Source organism: Nansenia antarctica, assembly GCF_963989245.1.
Source record: "Nansenia antarctica genome assembly, chromosome: 3".
Taxonomy (NCBI): Eukaryota; Metazoa; Chordata; class Actinopteri; order Argentiniformes; family Microstomatidae; genus Nansenia; species Nansenia antarctica.
The window spans coordinates 17,607,397-17,630,588 of NC_137688.1; positions in this window are offsets into that span (position 1 = coordinate 17,607,397).

The following is a 23,192-nucleotide window of genomic DNA, read 5'->3' on the forward strand; positions in this document are numbered from 1 at the left end:
TGGCTGATCATGAACCTAACCTAAACAGTGGCTAAATGTAAATGTTTAATCAACTGTATACAGTACATACACATTATTTACATCCACATATACTGTATACCATGACTTGGCCTCATATACTCTCTTAGTGTTTGCCCTTAATGTGAGGGGGATAGATGGTAGGACATGAGACAGCTTCGGAAATTAGCTTTAAATATCCAACCCAGCATGTCCACACACACAAACACACACACGCGCACGTACGCACATACACCAGCAAGCACACACACACACAAACACACACACACACACACACACACGCACGCACGCACGCACGCACGCACACACATGCACATGTTCACACGCACACACACACAATATTAAACTGCCACTGTTCCCATTAGTGGTTTCCTGTCTCTCCCTGTCCCCCTCAGAGGGCTACCCAGAGGCCTCTGTGACCAGCTTCCCATGCGAAAACTAGCCAGGCCTGCCAAGGAGACTGTGGATCTCTGTCACAATGGAAAGCCCCAGTCCTCTCCACCTCTCCCCACGTCTCTCTCTGTGTGGTAGGCTGATCTTCGTCTCCCCATGTCTCTCTCTGTGTGGTAGGCTGATCTTCCTCTCTCCATGTCTCTCTCTGTGTGGTAGGCTGATCTTCCTCTCTCCATGTCTCTCTCTGTGTGGTAGGCTGATCTTCCTCTCTCCATGTCTCTCTCTGTGTGGTAGGCTGATCTTCCTCTCTCCATGTCTCTCTCTGTGTGGTAGGCTGATCTTCCTCTCCCCACGTCTCTCACTGTGTGGTAGGCTGATCTTCCTCTCTCCATGTCTCTTTCTGTGTGGTAGGCTGATCTTCCTCTCCACCTCTCCACCTCTCCCCACGTCACTCACTGTGTGGTAGGCTGATCTTCCTCTCCCCACGTCTCTCTCTGTGGGGTACAATAGGCTGATCTTCCTCTCCCCACGTCTCTCTTTGGGGTACAATAGGCTGATCTTCCTCTCCACCTCTCCCCACGTCTCTCTCTGTGTGGTAGGCTGATCTTCCTCTCCACGTCTGCCCAAGCTAAAAAACATTCATGTTTTGCAGCAGTTATGATTAAACACAAACACTTCCATCAATGTCTTTTATCCATAAACTATTGTCTTATTGAATGTTTTATTTTTTTGCTTCTTATATTTGCTTTTATCTATACTTCTTATATTTGCTTTTATTCATTGTCCTTTTTATTTTCTTACTATGGTCCATCCTTGCTGTATTTTTAAATAATGTATGTAAAGCATTTTGAATTGCCCCTGTTGTATGAAATGTGCTATACAAATAAACTTGCCTTGCCTTGCCTTAGCACAAGCACTTTTGGATGCACGTATAAAAACACTGTGAAATCCTGAAGGGGCAGATTAAAGGCGTACATGCAGCATTAGTGTCTACTTTGCCTTCTATTTTGTTTGGCGTTAAGTGGGTTTATGTGTGTTTTTTTTTAAGGTCTCTGGTGGTCCCCTGGTCTCCCCTACATACCATTGAAATGTGAAGTCAGGACAAAATACATTGGATAACTCAAAACACAGAGGGTCACTGCAGGTGCAGACAGACATAAAAAGTGATATTAATATTTAAATATTTGATAATATTTGTCATAAAAAACAGCAACATGCTGCTCTGTGCTAAGGTGCCTGGTTACTACTGCCCTTTATCATGACACTTGTTTCATCTCATATATACTTAAATACTCACCTCTAATCACTACACAGCACACCTATATGGAAAACTATAGGATTTATGAAAGATGTTCAGTAAAGAGTCGTGTTTAAGCTGTACATTGATGTCAGCATTGTAGTGGGTTCTTTTAATAATATATATTTTTATAAGCCAGAAATGAACCTTTATAAAGGCTAGGTTACTGTATATTTGAATTTGGTGGGAAATTGTTTAATATGCCATTCATAGTTGAGCTGTGCTGAGATTATGTTAAGGGACAGAGGCTACTTGCTGGGCTCAAGAGAGGACACAGGCAATGCAAAACATGACTTACAAATAATTATGATTCATATAATCATGATTCAAGTAATTCAGTAGACCTAATGAAACTTGTATTTTGTACTTGTGAGGGATATTGAGATTATTCCATTTCAGTCAATATTATGTTAATGTTTTCATTGCTAACGAGAGGGGCAAGAGAACATCTTTACAACAGTTAATTGCCCAATGGAAACAATAAATACACCCTGAGATGTATTGGAATTTACAGTATATTACAGCTTCTTCTGCAATAAAGATAATAATCACTGGCATTAAGTCACAGCATGTGGATAGGATTTTAATCATGCACTTCTTCACAATGTTTTTTTTCTCCATTTAACCAAACTTGATGTTTCGAGTTTCTAGCATACTGTGAAAAGTCTTAATTTGTTCATTATTTTTCCTTATCAGTGAAGCAAGTATTGTAGGGAAGTATTGTATCCAGAAAATCATGAGGGAAGTTAATTGTGATTATTTGTTTCCATGACATTCATTAACCACACGCATTCAGTGTGAATCTTCCAGAATCTTCCAGAAGTTTGCTTTCACAGCAATGTCTCAGATTAGTGGGCCATCAGCCAATGTTTCACCATGAAACACACAACATGAAACACACAACAAACACAGTAAATTCCTCTATAATACAGCTAAATACACTGTTAATTCCCATAGTGACAATTTTTGTCATGCTAGTTATGTATAGATGCCTATAGTTTTAATTATTTTAAATTATGGGAACAACTAGAAGCCTAGAAACAGGGGAATCTATACTATGGTTTTCATGTCAGGAGGAAAAGCTGATTTTCTAATGAGTACGTGCATTTGCCAAATATGCTCCCCCTTAGAGAGGGTTAATTTTAGAATTTGTTTTCTAAATATGTTACGCAGGAATTTGCCTCCAGGCTTTGATAATGAGTCAACATGATTCTTTCCACAGATGTCTCAATCAGTTGTGACAGCAGCTGGTGAATGCGGGAACAAGTCGGCAACCGATCAAATTCCATATTTCAATGCAATGGATTCTGTGAGTAATCCCCACTACTACCTAGTTAGTGTAGAGTAGTGGGGATTACTCACCGAATTCATTGCAATGTTTTGGCTTGACTAGTGAGTGTGTATTTTTTTTTCAACAACGTTGAAATGTATTTACATTTTTCTAAATAACAAACACACGTTTGTTTCATTAAAAAATATATCATCATAAACTTTCACAATCATAACATGATATCACCATGGTAATAGACCCAGAATAACAGAAACGGGCAAATCCAAATGTTTGACAAAAGTTGAAAGCTCTCACATCTAAGCTGTGAACAGTACCTTTAAAAGAGCTAGAGGTTGTATACTGTATAGACAACCTGAACTGACAGCTGTTATACAGGCCTGAAGTCAGTATTATTACCACACAACTAATATATATGCCATTTAGAAGACAATTTTATCCAAAGCGACGTACACTGCAGTGAATGCATACATTGTTCAGTATATATGGTCCCAGCAGGAATCAAACATACAACTGTAGCGTTGGCAACGCCATGCTATACGAACTGAGCCACAGAGGACCATGTGTTTTATGAGTTGCTGACTTCCATTTTGTGAGAATGAGCAAGAAGCACTGTTATCATTATTGAGGAATGTGTACACTTGACCTAAAGGAGGAATGGACAAATTGGGGGGGGAAAAGCAAGAGATTTCCCTCAGGAGCCACTGATGTTTAATGAGCTGCATTATAACTTTTTCTCTCATTCCAAAGTACCCACTCACTGTCCCTGAAATAATGTCCCAAATCCATAAATCCAATTAACTTACTCTTCCTTTGCTTCCTTCCAGTTATTTCAATATCCAAAAGAGCTGAGACGACTTAGGAGGAGCAGTACACTAAATTGGGCTTAGTAAAGGGCTATTACTTTATGCAGAAGGGCACCAAAATAGTAGACAATCATCTACTCTATATTAGCCTTTAAATAAAGACCAACAAGCCCCTTATTCAGATAAATAAATATTAATTTTGCTCTCACTTACTCTGAATACTCTTTATAAGGATAAAAAAAAGTATTTGTACACAGTATTTTATTTTTTATAGTACACACACACACACACACACAACGGTGAGCCAGTGCATCAAACTGATTGCAGTAGTAGTATTGACTAATTTGTAATTACTTGTCATTAGAGGAAAGAGTCCAGACCTGCATTTATGTTGCTTTGTTTCATTTGTTGCTTTGCTGTTTCTCCACAGACTCTGAATGATTGCAAACCATGCAGGATCAACACCCAGGTTTGGGCTGCCAGTCACCAGCCACATGTGCTTACCCACCAGGCAATGTTCTTGTGACGTGAGTATTTTATATATATATATATATATATATATATATATATATATATATATATAGTTGAGTCATTAATAGGTAGCCAAAAAGCGAATATGCTTTTCCTTCGCTGCTGGTTCAAGGACCAAGATCTACAGTTCCACTAAAGACAACAAAAGGGAAGCTGTGTAGACCTACACAAAGACGAAAGCCACACAACGCTTCACATGCATGGCTGGCCTATTAAATATGGGTTCTGTATTACTACAATTATTATTAATACTGTTATTATTTCATACCATACATTTGATCCCCTACCTCCTGTGTTCAGCGTTCATATCTAAACATTTGCACATTGCACCATATTCCTACTACTGAATATGTTTTCCATGGCAGGAAATCTATATAGTATACAGTAGGAGCCAGTTCCCTGTATGACTGTGGTGTAAAAAACACAGACCCAACAGCTCAGAAGTAGTAGCATGGTTTTCATTGGAGGCAGCTCACTGTTTGACTTTCGTTTGGATCTTTCATTTGATCCGTGAGACCTTCAAGCTTCCTATGGTAACTGTATACCCAACAACAAGGAGTCCTTCTATTTGCCTTGGCTATTCTGAAGGTGATCCAGAATTACACGGACTTTTGGAGGGATTCCGTGGGAGGTCCAGGTTGTTTTGGAGAGAACTGGTGTGAGGGGGCTGAGGAAAGTGATGGTTTCAAGGGCCTTCAGGACTGTTTCTGGTACATTCCAGATGTCTATGTATAGCATATCGATACAGTCATCTAGGATTCAATACTTCAAATATCCATGATGGGTTAGGGTTCCGGTTAGGGTGCACTGACAATCACTAGTTTGACGCCATCGTGGCCGGCTACATAAGTCAATGATAACGATCAACCAATAACAATCCTGCGCAGGTCATTATAGGGTCAACTAATCTCTAAATGGGGTTCACACAAGCTGTACTGTTGTCATTAGCTGCCTAGTTACAGTAGACACTTCACACCGAACTACACTTGACCTGCATGGTTCGTTATGAGAGAAAACATAAAGGTTGACGATCACTTTGGATAAGTGCAGTTTTTTTGAGTGTTTTTAAGGTAATGCAATTTCCCGTTAATGTGTCTAGTGACATCACTGACACAGCTGATAGGGTGAGCTGGCATGCCATCGACTGTTGCCGTGCAAAGCAACGTGGATAGGTATCAAATTCAGACTGGGATTGCGTGACGTCTGGTCAAGAAAAGTGGTAGGTGCATTTGAAAATAAGGAGCAGATCACGTACTAAGACCTCTTTTATGAGCAATAAACCTGGCTTACATTCCCTACATTTAGCACTTTAGAGGGCCAACGTATAATATTGTTTTAAACATTAGCACAGCATATACCTTATATGGAGGTTTTCAAAAAAAGGTAAGGGTATCGGTGACAGGGATGTTTTTATGGACCTGTGCTTCGCATGCTAGACACTTCTGTGAGGATTTCTATAACAATTCAGTTAAAAGCCAGAGGCTTATGGACATAGCCCCTATACAGTGTTATAGGACATAGCCCTTATACAGCATTATAGGACATAGGCCCTATACAGCATTATAGGACATAGTATAATGATCGCAAGGACGGCAGCTCCACGGTTCGAACCCTGGCTGGCCATGTGTTGAGGTGACCTGGAGCAAGGCATTGAACCCCTAATTGCTCCAGGGTCGCCGTCTATGGCAGACCCCTTGCCTAGAGCATAAAATACCAAATTCCAACAATGACAAGTTCATTGCATGGCAATAAAACTATTATTATTATTATTATTATTATTATTAGCCCCGATAGAGCGTTATAGGACATAGCCCCTCTACAGCGCGCTGTTGATCATGCCAACTAAATCAACGGACTACAGGCAGGCGGACTGAATAAACAGTATGATACGGCCCTTCAATAACTACCACTTCCTCTTGTGATGTTTCATTGCCATGTGCTTAGTATAAAGCAGGAGGAAAAAAAAGTCTTGTTTTGATAGATGTAATAAACTGTGAGCACAAGTTGTATATATATCCCCTCAGGGATTCTGTGCTTGTAAAACAAACTGAATTGTTTTGGTGAGGCCAGCCAGCAATATGTTATTCTCTCGCTTCTTTCTTTTTATTATTGTTTTTTTAATATATACATCCTTAAACAGATATTTCACTATAAAACGTTGATTGATTGTCACACCCAAATTCTTAATTGATCATTTCTAAACAGTTACTAGACAAACTTGACAAAGGGGATAGTAGTGTGGTATCAACAGGAGCTTACCTTAGAAACAGGAAATTGTTTAAAAAAAAAAAAAGGAAAATACAAAAATAAAGATTTGCCATGGAGTTTTGGAACTGTTTTTCTTAGCCTAATTGAAATGCTGTGGGGGTTTGTGAGAAACTGGATGGCCATTCTGTCAGACCTGAAGCCAAGTGGGCTGGACACTGTTTCCAAGGCGATTGCAGTGAGACTGTAAAAAAACGTCCCTTTTTTTTCTTCTACAATGCAGCAAAGACTAGAGAGATTGCGTAACCCGGTAATAATTGTCTTGATTGGTCACCCTTTCTTGGCTCAGGAGCTGATGAATTGCACAAGAAAGCCATTAGCGTTGAGAGAGAGAGAGAGAGAGAGAGAGAGAGAGAGAGAGAGAGAGAGAGAGAGAGAGAGAGAGAGAGAGAGAGAGCTGCAGGACGAGATGTGGTAATTGGACAGAGAGAGGGAGCGAGCGCTCCTATGTTGGAAGATGCACAGTGCTTGTGTTATGTTATTGTTATGCCTTATATATTTCAAGCATTATACTGTAAGAAAGATACAGTTGTATTTGGGAGCGAGCAAGTATTCAACATTTAAGCCAAAGTGTGTGAAATACAGACGTATGAAACATTGATTCCTGGCATATCTTATCCACAGTTTTGATGATTAAATAGATATTAGATATTATACTGAAGCAAACCATTTTGGATCAATTTGTCAATTATCCAAGGCATGCAATCATGCTCTTTAGTACAGATTCTTCTATAAATTATATAATGTAAAACTACATCCCTTTTGTATATTAGAATTATTACTACTATTATGAGTATAGTTGATTTATTTGAGACACTATATTGATCTATAGTTACACTTCTCCCCACAGCTTAAGTCTTTGTCTATGACTTCCTGCAGTCTGTCCCAGTTTCCTTTATGTCTAGCCATGCAGACAGTATTTAATTCAATTTCAGTATTTTCATTATTTCATTCAGTCACTGTCTCCTCTTCCCCAGCTGATTTCAATAACCAGGAATCAGATGTGCTTCAGTGTTGGCTATATCAGATATAAGGCCCTAGAATGGAACAAAACATCTCAAAAATTCTTCAGCCGACTGCTGGGTAGGCTGACAAAGTGAAGTCTGCCCTGCTGGAATCTATGTCCTGGTGCTGGGATAGATTCGTTTTTCTTATGATGACTGACTGTATAGATGATTCACTTACTTTAGACCAATGGGCTTGTTGTAAGTTGCTTTGGATAAAGGTGTCTGCTAAATGTCTAAAATGCAAATGTGAATGTAATGTGTAATGTGTCCTCTGAGCACCAATTAGCTCCATCTATCCATTAAAACTTCTGGTTTCGAAAATATAAAAAACTGAATAAAAGCGCAAGTTAAAACATGAACAGAAAGTGATAGGATCACAATATTATCTCTTATCTTTAAAAAAATAAAATAAAATAATGGTTGATAGTAGATCCTGTGGAGACCAAATAGCCACCCTCAGGATTGTCATCAAGCAATCCATGGAATGGAACTCTCCTGTATGAAAAATCACACAAACTGGGGCAATACAATAGTTACTACAAATACAAAAAAAAATGTTTTTATGATTGATATGTATTTGTTAAGCTGATTAGCATATTTGTTTGTGGTTACTTGAACCCTATTTACCATGTTTAAATGCTAAATAAAGTTTAACTTGGCGTGCTCTTATTTTGAAGAAGTCTTCATTTACACACATTTACATTGACCGGAAGTAGAAGGGCAGAGTTCCACTATTGAAGCTCAGAGAACACATCTGGAATCCCAAGTAGCCTCGCTTTTATGTCTGTGAGGAGTTGCACTAAATCATGTCCCCAACTGACTTCCTCAACGGCTCAATGTAAGAGGCCTCTGGATTTACGGCTCCTCAGTGTTGTTCACTTGCTAGAGTGGCCAATGAGATCAAAGATGGAATTGCCCTAGGGGTGACCACACAGGTAGTTCTGGTCAGGGAAGATTCTCTCTCTCTCTCCCTCCCTCTCTCTCCCCCCAACAGGAAAAAACAGCCTGATAAAACTTGAATTTTAGACATTTAGCAGACGCTTTTATACAAAGTGATTTACAACATGTACATTTGTCTAGTAAGTCAACTCAGAGTGCTCTCACCTCTTCACCCTCTGTAGCCTGTTGGTCCAGTACAACTGCACTACATTTATGACACGGTCTGGTGAAAAGGGCCGCATTTCGGAAATTCTCAAGTCACACAAATGAGCAAAAATCTTCTTCTTTTTTGCATATTACGAAAGTTGAAGTGTTGAAGAGCCTACTCGATGTAACAAACAACAGTTTTAGGATCACTAAATATTTATAATTTGTGAATTGGATTCACTGTCTCGTCTTACCCTAGGCTACTGGATAAGTGAAACATGACTTGTAAAAGCAAGGACTGCGTGATTATCTAATTATGTGTAGTTATGTGTTTTTAAAATGTTCATGTTCTATCAGCATGTTGTGATGTGCAAACATGTAGTTAGATTTTCATAGCAATGTTCCTTTTTAGTGCTAGCCTACTAGCAGCTGTTTTGCCTGTGTTTTGATTCAGAGTGTTTCTCTGCTATTTGGTTTAAGTTGTACCAATATTCAAATAAGCATATCTTCTTCAACTATTTTCAGATTTCAATGTATGACACATCATTTAAAAGCTTACAATCTGCATTTTCGTAATCTGACCCTGTCACATATAATAGCTTGGGGTAGTACTGCATGGTATCCAGGTGAAGTAACTGCATTTGATCATCTATCTTCACTACACAATGTTCAGTGAGGAGCTAAAAGACAACACTTCCCAGCAAACATTTCTGGTCTGAGACCAGTTAGTGTCAGATTGAGAGTGACGTTTCCCCAACTACAGTTAGCTACAGTATACGGATTCACTGTTAGTGTTGTCTCGATATTTTCCTTCCTGTGTTGTGTTCACATCAGGGGTGGCCCAGCCATGTGACAAATGGAGAGGGATGTCTTGGTTCCCAGAGGAGGGAAGAAAGAAGCGGGTTTGGATCAGGCCTGCCTGGCTCTATTGAGCTCTTCATCCCTAATCATCTTTCCTTTCAGCATGTTTACGTTTGCACATCCCTAACCCTAACCCCCCCCGTCCCCCCCGCTCACCCCCTAGAGGAGACTGACCTCATGAGAAAGTGGTCTGACTCTCGTTCCTCTCCAGCAGTTCTTCTTTGTCTTGAAATCCCTCTTGATGTGCTCTGGATGACATGGCCTCAGCATCCTTCACTGGCTCAGCATCCTTCACTGCCTCAGCATCCTTCTCCTCACATGCCCTTTTAGAGTCAAAGAAATGGTAAATGGACTGCACTTATATAGCGCCTTTATCCAAAGCGCTTTACAACAGACTCTCATTCACCCATTCACACACACATCGGCAAGCTACCATGCAAGGCGCCGGCCCACTCGCTGGGAGCAATTTGGGGTTCAGTGTCTTGCCCAAGGACACTTCGACGTGTGGCCAGCTGGGGCTCGAACCGCCGATCTGCCAACCTTGCGATCATTAGACGGCAGCTCTACCTCCTCCGCCACAGCCGGTAAATGCTGTCTTCTCTTTAAGTATTTACATATTTACATAGTTATGTACATACAGCATCCTTATACGTATATCATTTTAACACCATTTCATTCAAAGAAAACATAAAGAAAAACATAAATTACACTTATTCCTAGAAAAGGTTCATTTTGGGCTTGGGTAGGAGTTGGGGTAGGGTTTGGTATTGGTGCTGGGGACGTGGAGTTGGTGTTGGGATTCTCTCTAGTGGCTGTGGTTGACCTAGCGGTGCCGCAGCTGCTACCATAGTGACCTACAGCTGTAACGACTGGTGATTGGCCACCATTACTGCTCACTGGGCCTACGGTATGCCTACGGTTTGTTCATTTCTAGGATTTATCCCAGCACAACATCTACAGTACATCCCAAGGGTACTCAAAGCAGACTGCGTGAGTATCAGTGTGTGTTTTTGGAATGGGAGGTATCGTTTTGCAATGTCTAAAGCTCTAGACCAATATTCTCCAAACTCTGTCCCAATAACTCTCTTTCCTTTCTCTTTCTCACTTTATCTCCCTCAGACGATCTCTCTCTCCCTCTCTCTCCCTCTCAGTTCATCTCTCCCTAATCTCCCCCTCCCACCCCCCCACCCCCCCACACACACCCGCTCTCTCTCCCTGTCTCTCTCTCTTTCTCAGCCCATCGCTGTCTCTCTCTCTCTCGCTCTCTCTCTCTCTCTCTCTCTCTCTCTCTCTCTCTCTCTCTCTCTCCACCAATTCTCAGAGGCGTTTCCGCTCTCAAAGCCCCTGTGCTGTGGTCCCCCTGCTGGGGTATTAATAGGCGGTAGGAGGGACAGCGTCAGTCTCTGGGGGACGCTGCTAGCGTCTGTCAACTCAGCATTCACTGAGTGTACACACATAGAGAGGGGGAGAGAGGGATGGGGGGGTGATTTGCTCTAAACCATATACAGTCACAATATGCCCCATGCAAGGTAACACCATATATAGACCAGTCTGTCATGCACAATTATAATTTTCTATTCTTTAGATTTTTGTCATAGTTCAATGGCTGAGGACAGAGGAAGAGCTCTGAGGGTTAGTACTGAGGAGGTACTCTGTTATTATCCATTATGCATGATTCTCTTTGATATGGTCTCCGGTCGACCGTGTTGACATGTGGAAGGGGAAAGAAGATTGGGACCTTTCAACAGGAGTGGATGAAAATATTTACCTTAGAGAGCTTTCACAAAGTGCTGAGGCGCAATGTCTCAGTCATTCCATGGCAACCTAATACAGGCGAGCATAGGGCCTTCTTATCCTAGTACACTCTTATACACACACATACACACACACACACATACACACACACACACACACACATGTGCACACACACACACACACAGACACAGACACAGACGCACACGCACACGCACACGCACAGGCACACGCACGCACACACACACACACACACACACACACACACACAAACACACACACAAACACACACACACTCAAGCAATTTTAAAGAGCTCAAGCTAGGTATTCCAATCCCTCCATAAAACATCTTTTATACAAAGGGTAAGTATATCGGCCAAATGTGGCTTGAATAGTGAATGGGAGGGTGTTGAATGTGGCGTCCTCGCCAGGAATATTATTGCCTCATATCCTCACCAGCAGCTGCCTTCTGTCTCTGGCAAATGTTCTGTAGCATTTAAGGATACTTTGGGAGTCAAGGTCAGCTCAGGGACAAAACAGCAGTTTCACAATTTAGCAGGTTTAATTTGGAACAAGACTGCTCCAATATGCCTTAACTGCATCTCAGTATTCAGAGAGCTGTGCACAACCATTCTCTATGCAATGCCTCTGATTTAATCATTATACTGGCCTCAAAGGATAAACAGATAGGCTGTATCATATTGTGTTGTTTTGTTTTGTATTCCTTTAGTTTAGAGCAAATGAGATGTATAGAGAGTACGAGCTGGTCCCTCTGAACACTTCGGGTGAATCCCAATTCACCACTCCGGCTCCGTTTTCACCCCTACGGCTCCATTTTGCGTGTTCACGTGTAGCCGTAGTGGCGTCCCAATTCATTACTCATTTAGGGTTAGGGGGAGGGTTAGGGTTTTCCATGGCTCCATTTGGAGAAAATCTTGACCCTCGTTCGATTCGGAGCCATGAGACTCCCTTCCGGCATGCATTGCGAAACATCTACAGAAATGTTCTTTTCGCTCTCGTAATACGGAAGCGAGCCTGAAATGTCACTTTTTCTGGAATTACTTGTAATTAAAGACTTGAAAAATTATGATAACCATCGTATTATCTTAGTTTAATGTAATTTCAATGCATTATAGACCTTTTCTTTACAACAAGCATAACAAAAAAAGATTGCTATTATGCCGATATTGTGCCTATGCAGGAGCGCCCCATGGAAGCGTCAAGCACAGCCTTCCCATAAGGAGCGCGATTCACATTGAGATGTACATTCCTGTTTAGAAATAAAAGATTACCTGTGGCATTTGACAGCGGATGATGATAGACATATTTAATGTGAAGTTATCTATCTAACGTTAGGCTGATGTGTGCATGATAGACGCGCATGAACTTTTTCCATGTTTTATTTACAGCTATGGCACGTATTAAACAACCCGCAATCCTATCCGAGCAGTTGTTATTATGTAATATTGTTGATGGGTTATATAATTTAATGTTATTTCAATGCATTATATACCTTTTCTTTATAACAAGCATAACAAAAGAAATCGCTTTTATGTCGAGGTGCTGTGCCTGATGCTTAACATAGAAAGTTCCACAGTCCAGCGCGCTCAGGACAGCGGCCAGGACACCGGAGCCAGCAGGACAGACGGAGCACTCATATTTGCGCGTTTGTCACAGGCTGACAGTCACCGTGTTCCGCTGCCCCGACGTCAGTCCCATGGAAGTGTCAAGCACAGCGCGATTTCCATTTCAGAGATGTACAATCATGTTTATTTAGAAATAAATTATTACCTGTGGTGTTTGACAGCATGATAGGCGCAAATTTCCCCCCCTTGGTGGTATATGACGCTATAGTTGTTATTATACCAAAACAACCAGCAATCTAATCCGAGCAGTTGTTATTATGTACTATTATATGTATTAGTACTATACTGTATATGTGCCATTTTTGATGGAGGGCAGTGAGCGGGAGACTCATCAAGGACATGTAGTTAACTAATGCAGTGGACAGCGGCTGTTTCTCCAGCGTTCCTGTCACATCGGATTTCGTAACGTCATAAAATTAAATCATCATCAATCAAAAAGTCATGCATTTTTCCATGTTTTCCTTTGATGGCATATGACGCCGTAAATGTAACTAAAGTTCAGCCTCGAAGTTGTTGCACTGTTGTCATAAATCAGTGCAGACTGGCAGGGTAGGAGCACAGGTTTCATACAGGTTAGAGCTTATTCTGTCATGGTCTGATAATGAAGCATTGTTCCGAATCCGACGCCGGGAGGCTAAATCGGGATTACCAGCGTTATTAGTTAGATTGATTGAAAACTTTATTAGAAGATTTGCAGAAGTAGGTACATGAAAGTACATATTACATACAAGGTCAACTAACAGGATAAAAACCCAAGAAAGCCACTGGCTTATTTCAATTGGGGTCCTTGATTCTCAATTCATCGTTACATGTAAGACAGACAAAAAAGCTAGTACTATCTACAAGATAATACAGACAAATAACTATTACTATCTACAAGATAAACACACATCCATCATGGGAAGAACAATACAACAAAACATAAGGTATGTACAGCGGGTAGGACAGGTGGGGACATACACCACAGGTGGGGGCGGGGGACAAAACACAAAGTATGTACAGTGGGTAGTTCGGGTCTTTTAATCTGATTTTTGATTTAGAGGGTCCAGTTACGGATTGCAGCCTCCTGTAAATGTTTTTTGAGAGTGGTTTTGAAGGTGGGCAGTGTTTTGCACTCCTTTAAGATTATAGGAAGGGCGTTCCACATTTTTACTGCATAGTTTGCAAACGAGTTTAACCCCTTGTTTGTGGTGCAACGCGGTTGAACGTGGTTCGTGGAGCTTCCTCTGGTGTTGTATGTGTGGACGTTGTTCACTTTTTGGAAGTATGTTGACAGGTACTTGGGTGTCTTTGTGGTGTAGCGTATCTTGAAGACCAGGCCCAGTGCAAGTTGCTGCACTCTGTCAACTACTCGTAGCCAATCAAGGCTCAAAAAATGAGCAGCGGTTAGATGTGTCCTAGGGTTGAGGCCTAGCAGAAGCCTAACCAGTTTATTTTGGGCTGTCTGGAGTCTTGTTTTATGGGCCTTTGTGGTTCTATAGTACCATGATGTTACGGCATAGTCGAAGTGACATTGAATGAGAGCTCCTGATAGGGTCCTCAGTGTGTTTTTACTGACAAGTGAGGATATCCTGTACAAGAATCTAGTTCTATAGCTGCCGCGGCTAACCAGCTAGCCATCTTTACACTTTTTAAACGGACTTTTTTCTATCGGGATACCTCCACGAACTACTAACTACAATAAATAGCTTTCCTATCCTATATAACATCGGGACCTCGTTCCGCCGAATCCGACGCCGGGAGGCTGAATCGGGATTACCAGCGTTATTAGTTAGCTACCGCGGCTAACCAGCTAGCCACTTCTACACTTTTTAAACGGACTTTTTTCTATCGGGATACCTCCCCGAACTACTAACTACCCCCACTAGACCACCACTACCCCTACTAGACCACCACTACCCCTACTAGACCACTACTACCCCTACTAGACCACCACTACCCCTCTACTAGACCACCACTACCCCCACTAGACCAACACTACCCCTACTACTACCTCTACTAGACCACCACTACCCCTACTAGAACCTTATACACTTTTATATCACATATCTCTGAAACACTGATTGATCACTATCAAATTGTTTTTCTCTCTCTCTGCAAATAACACCATTTTTCTCTTTCATGGCCTGCCAGCGCTGCCTGGAGCTTAGCTACCAGGTTGAGGAGATGAAGGGACGAATCTCGAATCTATACCAGATCAAACAAGGGGAGTCGGATCTAAATTCATTTTATGACACATTACATAATGATAAAACAATAATTACAGACATAGAAAGCACACAAACCACAACATCAACATCAAAGTCTCCACCTGTAAGCCCAATTCCAGGTGTAACTCACACTGTCCCTATATCACCAGGGACTTGGATCACCGCCAGGAAGAGGAGTCGTACCCACGACTCCTCTGGCGCCAACCCCCATGAGGCCCTCCTGCTGCGGAACAGCTTCGAGGCGCTGCAGAGCCACCAGTCCACACCGAAGCCGAAGAGAGCCAGGGCCTGCACCCCCACCCCCAGAGACCACACGCCTGGCCCCGCCCCCGCCCCTAGAGACCACACGCCTGGCCCCGCCCCCGCCCCTAGAGACCACACGCCTGGCCCCGCCCCCGCCCCTAGAGACCACACGCCTGGCCCCGCCCCCGCCCCTAGAGACCACACGCCTGGCCCCGCCCCCGCCCCTAGAGACCACACGCCTGTCACCACCCCCGCCCCAGAGACCACATGCCTGGCCCCGCCCCCGCCCCAGAGACCACACGCCCCCCCTCTCTCTCTCCCCCTCTCCCACCCTGGGCCCCCTACAGGTCCATCACGCCACCGGCAGAGGAGACTACAGTTCGCGTCTCCTCCCCCCCCCGCACCCGCTCTTCTCCCCCCCCCCCCCCCCCCTCTGTGCTTGTAATAGGCTCGTCCATGGTCCGCCATGTTGTAGTCCCGAAGGCCAAAACCCACTGCATCCCAGGTGCCAAGGTGAGGGACATCGCCATGGCAGTCCCGATGCTGGTGAAGGATGCCCCCCCCCAGGTCACCTCCGTCATCGTCCACGTGGGTGCCAACGACATCGGACGGGAGAGGTCGGAGGAGCTGAAGGTCGACTTCCGAGCCCTCATCGCCACCGTCAGGGGCACAAGTAAGACCTGCATCATCTCGGGCCCCTTCCCGAGTCCCAGGTATGGCGACACCAAATACAGTAGAATTCGAAGTCTTCACCTTTGGCTACAGGGATACTGCTGTCTTATGCAAATCCCATTTATAGACAATTTCACCACGTTCTTTAACCGTAGTGAGCTGTTTGCGAGAGATAGGTTTCACCCAAACAGGTATGGTGCCCGCCTGCTGTCGATGTCCATGGACCTCGCTGTCCGATGTCATTGGCCGGTGCCCTGTCAACGCTGATGTGGGATGAGTCCGATCCATTCCTCTAACACCAAACATGCCATCCAGACTATTGTCTCCCATCGGACTCCCTCCACCACAAATAAGGCAATACATGGCGCAAATTTGAGAAATCTATTACCCATTTCATTAAGTATGCCCACGAGTCAGCCCCAGTGTCAAAATGACATCTCCATGGCAATTTTGAATATCAGGTCCCTATCTAACAAAAAAACATTTATCATAAATGAGCTCATTTGTGATAGAAAACTCGACTGCATGCTACTCACAGAAACCTGGCTAGATACAAATGGAGCAGCAGCCCTTATTGAGGCATCTCCCCCCAACTACAGTTTTTTCCAATCAATCAGAAATGGAAAAAAGGGGGGAGGAACAGCTACCATAGCTTCAAATAACCTAAACTGCAGGAGCATATCCTTTGATATATTCTCCTCCTTTGAATATCATGCCACAGTTATGGCATGCCAACCACCTATTCTTACGGTAACTGTATACAGGCCGCCGAAACCAGCCCCTACCTTCCTACCTGACTTCTCTGAGTTCCTATCCATTATCCATCCCAACTATGATAGGATTATTATCACTGGTGATTTTAACTTTCATGTTGATAATGAGGCTGACTTGAGGGCTAGGGAATTTATTGACCTCTTGGAATCCATGGATTTTGTCCAACATGTCAATGAACCCACCCACAATCATGGCCATACCCTTGATCTTGTGATTACAAAGGGTCTTGAGGTCTCAATATCAGGTATCAGCGACCTGGCCCTCTCTGACCATTTCTGTATTTTCTTTACCATTGTAACACATAAAGCTGAAAGCAATGCTGAACGTGTTGTTAAAAAACGTTATCTTACCCCTGCAGTGGCTGAACATTTCAAAGCTTTAATGAACAGTAATCACACAACTCCCACGTTATGTGAAAACGACTTAGTAATTACCTTTAACAATAAAGTAAAAATGGCCCTAGACTCCCTGGCACCTACCAAACTAAAAAAGGTTGGAGCCAAGAGGAGAGCACCATGGCGAAACAGTGAAATAAATCTCTTAAAGAGAACATGTAGAAAAGCTGAGCGCAGATGGAGAAAGAGCAAACTACAGATTGATCAGAATATTTTTAAAGAACATCTATCTGCCTTTAACTTGGCAATGCGAAATGCTAGGAAAAATCACTTCTCAAAGATAATATCTACAAACAAGAATAACCCCAGGGTCTTGTTCTCGACAATTGATTGCCTTGTAAACCCTGCTCCTAGGACTCTAGACGGCGCAGCCTCTGTCACCAAATGCGAGGAATTTGCAGCCCACTTCAGGGATAAGATAACAAATATTAGAATGTGTATTACTCAGGAAAGACTAGGTTTGTGTAGCACCACAGATCCGCCACCACAGAACATGACTATGAGCATGTTCACCATGATTAGTACGGAAACACTAGGTAAAATTGTGTCACAGCTTAAACCGTCTACGTGTCCTCTTGACCCTATTCCTACCACCTTTTTTAAGGACATTTTTTAATCTGTGTCTGATGACATACTAGGCATTGTAAATCACTCCCTACTTAAAGGGATATTTCCAGCGGCGCTAAAAACTGCCCTGGTTAGACCCACCCTGAAGAAAAGTAACCTAGATCCTTCTGATCCAAAAAACTGTAGACCAATATCCAATCTTACTTTTCTAAGCAAAATTTTAGAAAAGGCAGCGTATAGACAGCTTCATGAATTCTTAGTCCTAAATAATAGGTATGACCCACTTCAGTCAGGTTTCCGATCATACCACAGCACAGAAACCGCTTTGCTTAAAGTAACTAATGACCTTAGGATAAATGCAGACTCGAAAAAACTCTCGATTCTTGTACTCTTAGACTTAAGTGCAGCCTTTGATACGGTAGACCACTCCATACTTATTGAGAGACTTGAAAACTGGGTTGGCCTCTCAGGTCCGGTCTTAAACTGGTTCAGGACTTACCTGGCTGACCGTGATTACTTTGTAGCCCTTGGTGACCATAAGTCAAAAAATTATAGCACAACCTGTGGAGTTCCCCAGGGGTCCATTTTAGGACCGTTGCTTTTTAGCCTATACATGCTACCCCTCAGTTCTGTTATCAAGAAGCATAGCGTTAACTACCACAGCTATGCTGACGACACTCAGCTTTATATCTCAGTAACTCCCAACGACTACAAGATGATCGACCACCTGATAGACTGTATTGCCGATATTAATATTTGGATGACACAAAACTTTCTCCAACTCAATCAAGAAAAAACAGAGGTATTGATCATTGGCGAGAAAACTGGGAGAGAGAAATTATCTGCACACTTGAAAACACTAGCTCTTAACACTAAGTGTCAGGCCAGGAATCTTGGTGTCATAATTGACCCAGATCTAAATTTTGAAACTCATATAAATAACACTATTAAAACATCCTTCTACCATCTAAGAAACATCACTAAGGTACAATCATTTCTCTCCCAGGCAGACACTGAAAAATTAATGCATGCGTTTGTTACTAGTAGGCTAGATTACTGTAATGCTCTCCTGACAGGTCTCCCCAAAAAAATGATAAATAGACTACAAATGGTTCAAAATGCTGCTGCTCGTGTCCTTACTAGGACCAAACGGAGAGCGCACATCACACCTGTCTTGAGATCACTACACTGGCTCCCTGTCAGTCATAGAATAGACTTTAAGATCCTTTTACTAGTTTATAAATCACTTCACTGTGATGCACCCAATTACATGGTGGACATGCTCATAAGATACACACCAGCTAGACCCTTACGGTCTAGTGGCACGGAACTTTTAATAGTGCCAGAGGCTAGGACAAAGAGATTTGGAGGATCAGCTTTTAGCATATATGCTCCTAGATTGTGGAACACCCTACCTGAGGGCCTGAGGTTGTCTAAAACTCAGGACATTTTTAAGCGTGACCTCAAAACCTACTTATTCAATGTCGCCTTTTGATACTAAGGGAGACATTGGACATTATAGAACTAGGATCACTAGGCCATTACACCATACTCGTGTTTTTGAGATTTGTATTGACAGGAAAATGGACCCGGGTGCTGATGAGGCACTGTCAGCTCCAAATAGCACCTAGAGCAGTACTGGAACCGGTACAAGAGTGTACCAGGACCACCATCAGGTTGTATTGCTGTCATCTTTACTGTCTCTATTGTGTTGTTGCATCATAACTGTGCTTAAGTTTCTCTTTTGGCAGGACCTGTGACCATACTGGATGCAGAACGATGCAAATACAACACAAAATTTATGGACAGTGTGTACGCCGATAATATGCAAGGAATTTTTCCTGGATACATGGTGTACAGGTTTTTGCCCTTGCTTGCTTGCTTTGTGCCGGTGGTCCTGGCCTCCCCTGGGGGACCGCTGGGTACTGGTAAGCAAACTGGCTAGTAGTCGCTCTATTGGTAGAGGGCTGCAAGGGAATTTTTCCTGGCTACATAGTATGCAGGTTTTTTACTTTTGCCTGCTCGCGGCTCTGTCAGTATTGATTGATTGATTGACTGATTGACTGAACATTTTCATTGTGTGAAGCGCATTGAGTTGCATCTTGTAAGAAATGCGCTATACAAATAAAATTTGATTTGATTTGATTTGATTTTTTATTTGATGACTTGTTTGATCGATTGATAGCGTTCAAGTTCATTCAAGTTGTGAATGAATCGCGAGCGTCAATGCTTTTCTACGATACTACGTGTAATGTCACTTGGACATAGAATAATAAGACACTTGAGTCTGGGTTCAACAAAGGTATAACCAGTTTACTTCGGTTCTCTCGACACCTGTCAGTCACCTACTGGTATATCATGAACTCTCTCTAAGGCGCATGCGCTGTCCTGACTATGAATTAACCCATTCATTACACTACGGATGACCTATTAGTCGTGAAGGGTTGTCCCATTTCCCCCGGGGAACCACTGTGGCTTGTGGCTCTGTTCGGAGGCCTTGGCTCCAAAGCGAGTGACTCCAAAACGAGCCGAAGTGGTAGAAAAGAGAATCGGGATTGGGCCTTCATGTCCTTTCTTAAATGAGAATAGTGTGTCTGACACGTGGAATGCTAATTCGATGTTAACATTTCCTCCCTTTTTATCAGCAAACCTCTCTCAACGACACATTATTATTAGTTACTGCTGTCACCTTGGTTTGAGTCCAGTACTAAATGCCTACTTTCTTTAGTCATTTTTTCTCTTTATCTTGACAAGAGACAGGAGTGATTTTCTGATGCCAGACCAAAGTTTGTGCAAACTGAAGAACACTTGAGCAGAGCTACTACTGCTACTACTGCTACTACTGTACTACTGCTACTACTGTTACTACTGTTACTACTGTTACTACTGTTACTACTTCTACTACTATTACTACCGATGCACCATCCTGTTTACTGTCTAAACCTAAGACAAACTAGCCCTACTTAATTACCTCAGCAACAAATGGTCCTTCGAGCAGATGACAGTATTAAAGATGGAGATGTATCCTGATGTAGCAGACGTATCCTGAGAGAGATGATGACAGTATTAAAGATGGACAGACAGTAGATGACAGTATTAAAGATGGAGATGTATCCTGATGTGAGGCCTAAGCAGCAAAAACATCCACCTGTCAGACTTCACGACGTTGAAGTGGACTATAGTCTATATGGGATATCGTCAAAGAGACCTGTCACAATGGGGCTTACCATCTCCTACCACACCAAGGAGGGTGTTTCATCCAAGGGAGGGTCCAGTCCAGATGACCCCCTTTCCAGGCATCCCAGACTCACTCAGGTAGCTTCCATGGGAATGCTGCTCATTATGAGCTTCCTCAGATAGCCCCAGGCCACATCCAGAAGAGAGGTTTGGAAAGTGATGTTCTACCTGATCATACACCCTCATACTAGCAGAGCCCTTACCTGCATTCACATTTCCATACGGAACTCAGAATTATTCAAGAGGAGAATGCTAGGCTGCTCCAATCACGACATGTCCAGCCAGGTAGAAAGGAACTTAATGAGGCACAAAGTGAGATGAAAGAGCTAATTGAAGTAGTGTGCGCACTGAGAGCAGACATGAGTCAATCTACACAGAAAAAATATATAAACGCAACACTTTTAGGCTGGTCACAATAACTCTAAAATGTGCAGTTTTATCACACAGCACAATGCCACAGATTTCCCAAGTTTTGAGGGAGTAGCATGTACATGCAGTTTTACATCTTTTGTCCTTGCAAGTCTGGTTACTTCTAGGTGCTGCAACTATGCAGATAGCTCCATCTAGTGCATATGAGACAGTAGTGCAACAAGTCAGCCCAGCTGACTGGGACACATACATTATGATGATGAAGAAGAAGAAGAAGAAGAAGAAGAACCTCCAGTCACCAGCTCACATCTGACTCCCTCCCGGGGTGGGAATTGAACCAGCTACCCTCTGATTACTGGCCGGAGGTGAGCTGGTGACTGGAGGGTTGCCGGCATCATATTTAAGGTATCCTACCACTGCCGTTGTGCCCTTGAGCAAGGCACTAACTGCTCCAGGGGCACCTGATGGGGGCTGACCCTGTGCCCAGAGCTCTGTTCTCCCTGGGAGTGTGCATGTGTGTGTATTGTCTCAGGGGGGAATTATAATTTCCCCTCTGGGATCAATAAAGTATTGAAAGTAGTTCTTCTTTCTACTGGCGGAAGTTGTGAAAAGCTTACGTCACTGGGTATTCCCATGCGTTCTCCCAACCACGCAGCCTCTAGACTGTGGAATAGCATCACCCTCTCAGATCTGCCCCCTCCATCGATTCCTTTAAGTCCAGGCTAAAAACTCACTTATATTCTTTAGCGTGTCCCTAATATGGTTTGATTTGTGTCCGTTGATGTTCGTTATGCATTTCCTGTCTTTATGCTTATGTTATTGTGATTCTATACATTGTGATTTTATAATAAAAAGTATAGTATAGTGTAAATCATCATAAAGATGATTTGACTTGAGATGATTACTGACCCGGCCCAACCCTGCTTATCTTCCAAGATCAGGTGTATGGCTGGGTATGGCTGTGAGCAAGGTTTCCAGTGGTTGGTGCTGTATATAAAATTAATAGGGTCACTCTCTGGAGAACTCAATGTCATAAAGATGCACATACGAGCCAGGACACATCCACTAACTTAGAAGGAATAAATACCAGCTTCACAAGGCAGACACAAACAACAACATATGAACTGCACTCACACCAGGCTGGGTTAAAGGATGGAACAGAGGTCTCTGTACTGGTGGAAGTTAGGAGACGCTTACGGCGCAACCCTGGATTAACTATAGTATGAGTGATCTAATTCAAGTAAACATGATACGGTGTCCATTAGTACCATATGCAATATGCACAATTAATTTATATGCATCCTGTTTACTCAATCCCAACAAGGCAACTGATATTAAGATGTTCCATGAATGCTGCCCCAGATGAATCTCTGCTCATGAATTTGTTTCTACTCTCATTTTTAACCATTTTGTGAAGAAATGTTTAAAAGCCACCCATCACCTACTGCATCTGCGTGTGGTTCTCCAGCTGCACAGCCGCAAAGAGGAAAGCGCTACAGAGAGTCGTGAGATCGGCCCAGAAGATCATCGGCGCCCCCCTCCCCTCTCTGGAAGAGCTGTACAACACACGCTGCCTCAGGAAGGCCTCCAAGATCTCCAGAGACCCATCCCACCCTGGGAACGAACACTTTGTTCGGCTGCCCTCAGGCAGGCGGTTCAGGACCATGTCCGCAAGGACAAATAGACTGAAGCTCAGCTTCTACCCTAGGGCCATTCAGGCCCTGAACACAGCAAAGACCTAGGTTCCAGGCCCTGGACAATCTAGACAATTTGAT